This window comes from Triticum urartu, chromosome 1A (genome assembly GCF_056163025.1).
Source record: "Triticum urartu cultivar PI428250 chromosome 1A, HENAU_Tu73, whole genome shotgun sequence".
Taxonomy (NCBI): domain Eukaryota; kingdom Viridiplantae; phylum Streptophyta; class Magnoliopsida; order Poales; family Poaceae; genus Triticum; species Triticum urartu.
Window position 1 is genome coordinate 421,686,785 of NC_141873.1, and position 8,028 is coordinate 421,694,812.

Here is an 8,028-nt window from a genome sequence, read left to right on the forward strand (position 1 = left end):
ATTATTATTTGATTGCATGTGATGTTTATCATGTTTTTGCATCTTGTTTACTTAGAACGACGGTAGTAAATAAGATGATCCCTCATAACAATTTCAAGAGGTGTTCTCCCCTAACTGTGCACCGTTACTAAAGTTCGTCGTTTCTAAGCACGCCGTGATGATCGGGTGTGATGGATCCTTACGTTCACATACAACGGGTGTTGACGAGCCTAGCATGTACAGACATGGCCTCGGAACACATGCAAAACACTTGGGGTTAACTTGACGAGCCTAGCATGTACAGACATGGCCTCGGAACACAGAAGACCGAAAGGTCGAGCATGAGTCGTATAGAAGATACGATCAACATGAAGATGTTCACCGACGTTGACTAGTCCGTCTCATGTGATGATCGGACACGGTCTAGTTAACTCGGATCATGTAATACTTATATGACTAGAGGGATGTCTAATCTAAGTGGGAGTTCATTAATAATTTGATTAGATGAACTTAATTATCATGAACTTAGTCTAAAATATTTTACACTATGTCTTGTAGATCAAATGGCCCACGTAGTCCTCAACTTCAACGCGTTCCTAGAGAAAACCAAGCTGAAAGACGATGGCAGTAACTATACGGACTGGGTCCGGAACCTGAGGATCATCCTCATAGCTGCCAAGAAAGATTATGTCCTACAAGGACCGCTAGGTGATCCTCCCGTCCCACAGAACCAAGATGTTATGAACGCTTGGCAGACACGTGTTGACGACTACTCCCTCGTTCAGTGCGGCATGCTTTACAGCTTAGAGCCGGGGCTCCAAAAGCGTTTTGAGAGACATGGAGCATATGAGATGTTCGAAGAGCTGAAAATGGTTTTTCAAGCTCATGCCCGGATCGAGAGATATGAAGTCTCCGATAAGTTCTTCAGCTGTAAGATGGAGGAAAATAGTTCTGTCAGTGAGCACATACTCACTATGTCTGGGTTACATAACCGCTTGTCTCAGCTGGGAGTTAATCTCCCGGATGATGCGGTCATTGACAGAATCCTCCAGTCGCTTCCACCAAGCTACAAGAGCTTTCTGATGAACTTCAACATGCAGGGGATGCAAAAGACCATTCCTGAGTTGTTCTCTATGCTGAAATCAGCGGAGGTAGAAGTCAAGAAGGAACATCAAGTGTTGATGGTCAATAAAACCACTAAGTTCAAGAAAGGCAAGGGTAAAAAGAACTTCAAGAAGGACGGCAAGGAGGTTGCCGCGCCCGGCAAGCAAGCTGCCGGGAAGAAGCCAAAGAATGGACCCAAGCCTGAGACGGAGTGCTTTTATTGCAAAGGGAAGGGTCACTGGAAACGGAACTGCCCCAAATACTTAGCGGACAAGAAGGCCGGCAACACCAAAGGTATATTTGATATACTTGTAATTGATGTGTACCTTACCAGTACTCGTAGTGACTCCTGGGTATTTGATACCGGTGCCGTTGCTCATATTTGTAACTCACAGCAGGAGCTGCGGAATAAACGGAGACTGGCAAAGGACGAGGTGACGATGCGCGTCGGGAATGGTTCCAAGGTTGATGTGATCACCGTCGGCACGCTGCCTCTGCATTTACCTACGGGATTAGTTTTAAACCTCAATAACTGTTATTTAGTGCCAGCTTTGAGCATGAACATTGTATCGGGATCTTGTTTAATTCGAGATGGCTACTCATTTAAATCTGAGAATAATGGTTGTTCCATTTATATGAGAGATATGTTTTATGGTCATGCTCCTATGGTGAATGGTTTATTCTTAATGAGTCTCGAACGTAATGCTACACATGTTCATAATGTGAGTGCCAAAAGATGTAAGGTTGATAATGATAGTTCCACATACTTGTGGCACTGCCGCCTTGGTCACATAGGTGTCAAACGCATGAAGAAGCTCCATGCAGATGGACTTTTAGAGTCTCTTGATTATGAATCATTTGACACGTGCGAACCATGCCTTATGGGTAAAATGACCAAGACTCCGTTCTCAGGAACAATGGAGCGAGCAACCGACTTATTGGAAATCATACATACTGATGTGTGCGGACCAATGAGTGTTGAGGCTCGCGGTGGCTATCGTTATGTTCTCACCCTCACTGATGACTTAAGTAGATATGGGTATGTCTACTTAATGAAACACAAGTCTAAAACCTTTGAAAAGTTCAAGGAATTTCAGAGTGAGGTTGAGAATCAACGTGATAGGAAAATCAAGTTTCTACGATCAGATCGTGGAGGAGAATACTTGAGTCACGAATTTGGTACACACTTAAGAAAATGTGGAATAGTTTCACAACTCACGCCGCCTGGAACACCTCAACGTAACGGTGTGTCCGAATGTCGTAATCGCACTCTATTGGATATGGTGCGGTCTATGATGTCTCTTACTGATTTACCGCTATCTTTTTGGGGCTATGCTTTAGAGACTGCCGCATTCACTTTAAATAGGGCTCCGTCGAAATCCGTTGAGACGACACCGTATGAATTATGGTTTGGGAAGAAACCTAAGCTGTCGTTTCTAAAAGTTTGGGGATGCGATGCTTATGTGAAGAAACTTCAACCTGAGAAGCTCGAACCCAAGTCGGAAAAATGCGTCTTCATAGGATACCCAAAAGAAACTATTGGGTACACCTTCTACCTCAGATCCGAAGGCAAGATCTTTGTTGCCAAGAATGGGTCCTTTCTAGAGAAAGAGTTTCTCTCGAAAGAAGTAAGTGGGAGGAAAGTAGAGCTTGATGAAGTATTACCTCTTGAACCGGCAAATGGCGCGACTCAAGAAAATGTTCCTGAGGTGCCTGCACCGGCTAGAGAGGAAGTTAATTATAATGATCAAGATACTTCTGATCAAGCTCCTACTGAGATTCGAAGGTCCACAAGGACACGTTCCGCACCAGAGTGGTACGGCAACCCTGTCTTGGAAATCATGTTGTTAGACAACGGTGAACCTTCGAACTATGAAGAAGCGATGGTGGGCCCGGATTCCGACAAATGGCTAGAAGCCATGAAATCCGAGATAGGATCCATGTATGAAAACGAAGTATGGACTTTGACTGACTTGCCCGTTGAACGGCGAGCCATAGAGAATAAATGGATCTTTAAGAAGAAGACAGACGCGGATGGTAATGTGACCATCTATAAAGCTCGGCTTGTCGCTAAGGGTTATCGACAAGTTCAAGGGGTTGACTACGATGAGACTTTCTCACCGGTAGCGAAGCTAAAGTCCGTCCGAATCATGTTAGCAATTGCCGCATTCTACGATTATGAGATATGGCAAATGGACGTCAAAACGGCATTCCTTAATGGTTTCCTTAAGGAAGAATTGTATATGATGCAGCCGGAAGGTTTTGTCGATCCTAAGAATGCTGACAAGGTGTGCAAGCTCCAACGCTCGATTTATGGGCTGGTGCAAGCATCTCGGAGTTGGAACATTCGCTTTGATGAGATGATCAAAGCGTTTGGGTTTACACAGACTTATGGAGAAGCCTGCGTTTACAAAAAGGTGAGTGGGAGCTCTGTAGCATTTCTCATATTATATGTAGATGACATACTATTGATGGGAAATGATATAGAACTCTTGGACAGCATCAAGGCCTACTTGAATAAGAGTTTTTCAATGAAGGACCTTGGAGAAGCTACTTATATATTAGGCATCAAAATCTATAGAGATAGATCGAGACGCCTCATAGGTCTTTCACAAAGCACATACCTTGATAAGATATTGAAGAAGTTCAATATGGATCATTCTAAGAAGGGGTTCTTACCTGTGTTACAAGGTGTGAAATTGAGCTCAGCTCAATGTCCGACCACGGCAGAAGAAATAGAAGAGATGAGTGTCATCCCCTATGCCTCGGCCTTAGGTTCTATTATGTATGCCATGCTGTGTACCAGACCTGATGTAAACCTTGCCGTAAGTTTGGTAGGCAGATACCAAAGTAATCCCGGCAAGGAACACTGGACAGCGGTCAAGAATATCCTGAAGTACCTGAAAAGGACTAAGGAAATGTTTCTCGTTTATGGAGGTGACGAAGAGCTCGTCGTAAAGGGTTACGTCGACGCTAGCTTCGACACAGATCTGGATGACTCTAAGTCACAAACCGGATACGTGTATATGTTGAATGGTGGAGCAGTGAGCTGGTGCAGCTGCAAGCAGAGCGTCGTAGCGGGATCTACATGTGAAGCGGAGTACATGGCAGCCTCGGAGGCAGCACATGAAGCAATATGGGTGAAGGAGTTCATCACCGACCTAGGAGTCATACCCAATGCGTCGGGGCCAATCAAACTCTTTTGTGACAACACTGGAGCTATTGCACTTGCCAAGGAGCCCAGGTTTCACAAGAAGACAAGGCACATCAAGCGTCGCTTCAACTCCATTCGTGAAAATGTTCAAAATGGAGACATAGAGATTTGTAAAGTACATACGGACCTGAATGTAGCAGATCCGTTGACTAAACCTCTCCCTAGGGCAAAACATGATCAACACCAGAATACCATGGGTGTTCGATTCATCACAATGTAACTAGATTATTGACTCTAGTGCAAGTGGGAGACTGTTGGAAATATGCCCTAGAGGCAATAATAAAAGCATTATTATTATATTTCCTTGTTCATGATAATTGTCTTTATTCATGCTATAATTGTGTTATCCGGAAATCGTAATACATGTGTGAATAACAGACACCAACATGTCCCTAGTGAGCCTCTAGTTGACTAGCTCGTTGATCAACAGATAGTCATGGTTTCCTGACTATGGACATTGGATGTCATTGATAACGAGATCACATCATTAGGAGAATGATGTGATGGACTAGACCCAATCCTAAACATAGCACAAGATCGTATAGTTCGTTTGCTAGAGTTTTCCAATGTCAAAGTATCTTTTCCTTAGACCATGAGATCGTGTAACTCCCGGATACCGTAGGAGTGCTTTGGGTATGCCAAACGTCACAACGTAACTGGGTGACAATAAAGATAGACTACGGGTATCTCCGAAAGTGTCTGTTGGGTTGACATGGATCAAGATTGGGATTTGTCACTCCGTATGACGGAGAGGTATCACTGGGCCCACTCGGTAATGCATCATCATATTGAGCTCAAAGTGACCAAGTGTCTGGTCACGGGATCATGCATTACGGTACGAGTAAAGTGACTTGCCGGTAACGAGATTGAACGAGGTATTGGGATACCGATGATCGAATCTCGGGCAAGTAACATATCGATTGACAAAGGGAATTGCATACGGGGTTGATTGAATCCTTGACATCGTGGTTCATCCGATGAGATCATCGTGGAGCATGTGGGAGCCAACATGGGTATCCAGATCCCTCTGTTGGTTATTGACCGGAGAGTCGTCTCGGTCATGTCTGCTTGTCTCCCGAACCCGTAGGGTCTACACACTTAAGGTTCGGTGACGCTAGGGTTGTGAAGATATGTATATGCAGAAACCCGAATGTTGTTCGGAGTCCCGGATGAGATCCCGGACGTCACGAGGAGTTCCGGAATGGTCCGGAGGTAAAGAATTATATATAGGAAATGCTGTTTCGGCCATCGGGACAAGTTTCGGGGTTATCGGTATTGTACCGGGACCACCGGAGGGGTCCCGGGGGCCCACCGGGTGGGGCCACCTGTCCGGGGGGGCACATGGGCTGTAGGGGGTGCGCCTTGGCCTTCATGGGCCAAGGGCACCAGCCCCACTAGGCCCATGCGCCTAGGGTTTCCAAGGGGGAGGAGTCCAAGTGGTGGAAGGCACCTCTGGGTGCCTTGGGGGGGAGGGAATCCTCCCCCTGGCCGCCGCACCTAGGAGATCAGATCTCCTAGGCTGCGCACCACCCCCCCTTGGCCCTCCTATATATATAGTGGGGGAGAGGAGGGATTTAGCACACCAGCCCCTGGCGCCTCCCTCTCTCCCCGTTACGTCTCTCTCTCGTAGTATAGGCGAAGCCCTGCTACTGTGACGCCCTGCATCCACCACCACGCCGTCGTGCTGCTGGATCTTCATCAACCTCTCCTTTCCCCTTGCTGGATCAAGAAGGAGGAGACGTCTCCCGTCCCGTACGTGTGTTGAACGCGGAGGTGCCGTCCGTTCGGCGCTTGGTCATCGGTGATTTGGATCACGTCGTGTACGACTACATCATCACCGTTCTTTGAACGCTTCCGCACGCGATCTACAAAGGTATGTAGATGCATCCGATGGCTCGTTGCCAGATGAACTCCTAGATGGATCTTGGTGAAACGAGTAGGAAAATTTTTGTTTTCTGCAACGTTCCCCCACATGGGCATCGAGTACATATCAATGAGAGCCTGAAAGGACAACGAGCAAAAGAAATACAGTCGACCATCAACAAGGTGCCACACAGTGAATCGAGAAGATACTTGGCAAAGTAGAATCATACCTGTTCCGGCTGGCGCGAGTGGTCAAATGGAATCACCCTCCTAGACCCCCGGGGATTGTCTTTGTTGCTAGTGATTCCCCTCAGCCACTTCTCCAAGGTGTCTTCACCGACGTCCTCCGGGTGGATCCGAGTGGAGTCCTCGAGTCTCGAGTACATCCACATCGGATGGTCACGGGTCTGAAGCGGTTGGATGCGTCGACTGAGAAAGACCTCCAGCAGGTCCATCCCAGTCACCCCGTCTCGGATAAGTTGGACGACCCGCTTGACCAACACCTTGACCTGCGCCTTCTCTTCTGGGACCACCCTCAAGGAGGAAGGCTTCTCCACTCGAGCCAGGGAAAAGGGAGGAAGTCCAGTCGACTGACCCAGGGTCGGCTGGTCCTTACAGTAAAACCAAGTCGACTGCCAGCCCCGGACCGAGTCGGGAAGGATCATCGCTGGGAAGGTGCTCTTGTTCCTCATTTGGATCCCAAGGCCCCCACACATCTGGATCACGTGCGTCCTCTCGTCACTCGGGTTGGCCTTCTTGACCGACTGGGAGCGATAGGTGAAGATGTGTTTGAAGAGACCCCAGTGCGATCGACAACCCAAGAAATTTTCACACATTGACACAAAAGCAGCCAGATAAACTATGGTGTTTGGAGTGAAGTGGTGGAGTTGAGCCCCGAAGAAGTTCAAAAAGCCACGGAAGAAAGGATGGGGAGGCGGAGAAAACCCGCAGTCGACGTGAGTGGCGAGGAGAACGCACTCACCCTCCCGCGGCTGCGGCTCGGTCTCGTTCCCCGGGAGCCGCGCCGATTTGTGGGGGATCAGTCCCCCCTCCACCAGATCGTCGATGTCGTCCTGGCTGATCGTCGAACGGATCCAGTCACCCTGGATCCAGCCCGGCGGCAGGCTGGATCTTGACGAAGATCCGCCCCGGCTGGTCCTCTTGCCCTTCGCCTTCGCGGTCGCCTTCTTCGCGCGCTCCAGCGCCACTGTCTTCTCTCTTCCCATGGCGGCGGATCGAGTCCGAGCGAGGTTGCGACACCGAGAGCGGAAGCGAGCGCGGCGGAGAAGCCTGAGGAAGAAGAAAGAGAATGGGATCGCGCTGTTCATAGGCCCGGTCCGGTGCCTTTTATAAGGTCATTCCCCGAGTGACTGACTGGTAGGCCCAGACGATCTAGACAAATCTCGCAACAGTCGCGCGCGCGATACGTGACAAAAAAGGTGGCGCGGGGATCGAGGCGACCTGCCTAATCCGTCCCGATTACCACAGCCTCGCCCGTCTGGCGCGCTTCCCGGAATTCGAATCCCGCGAAATCCGTGGAGAGCAGAGCAACTTGTCAGACTGAAAACATCCTCCACATCATCATTCGGAACTCTACCGTGAAAGCTCATTCGACAAAAACAAAGAATGGACCAAGGCGACTGAAAAAGAAGTTGATGTTATCCCCTCAGTTCATTGATCCAGAGCAAGATATACTCATAGCACGAAGAATGAATCGAAAGTGTTCTCAACTCCTTCCTCACCCAAACCTTGATCCATTCGGGGGATAATGATGAAGCTATGTACCTAGGGTAGGGTCATGGATCTGTCCAAGATACCCTCCCAAGGACATCTCTAAAAGAACCAAAAGCAGTCGAAGAAATACCATC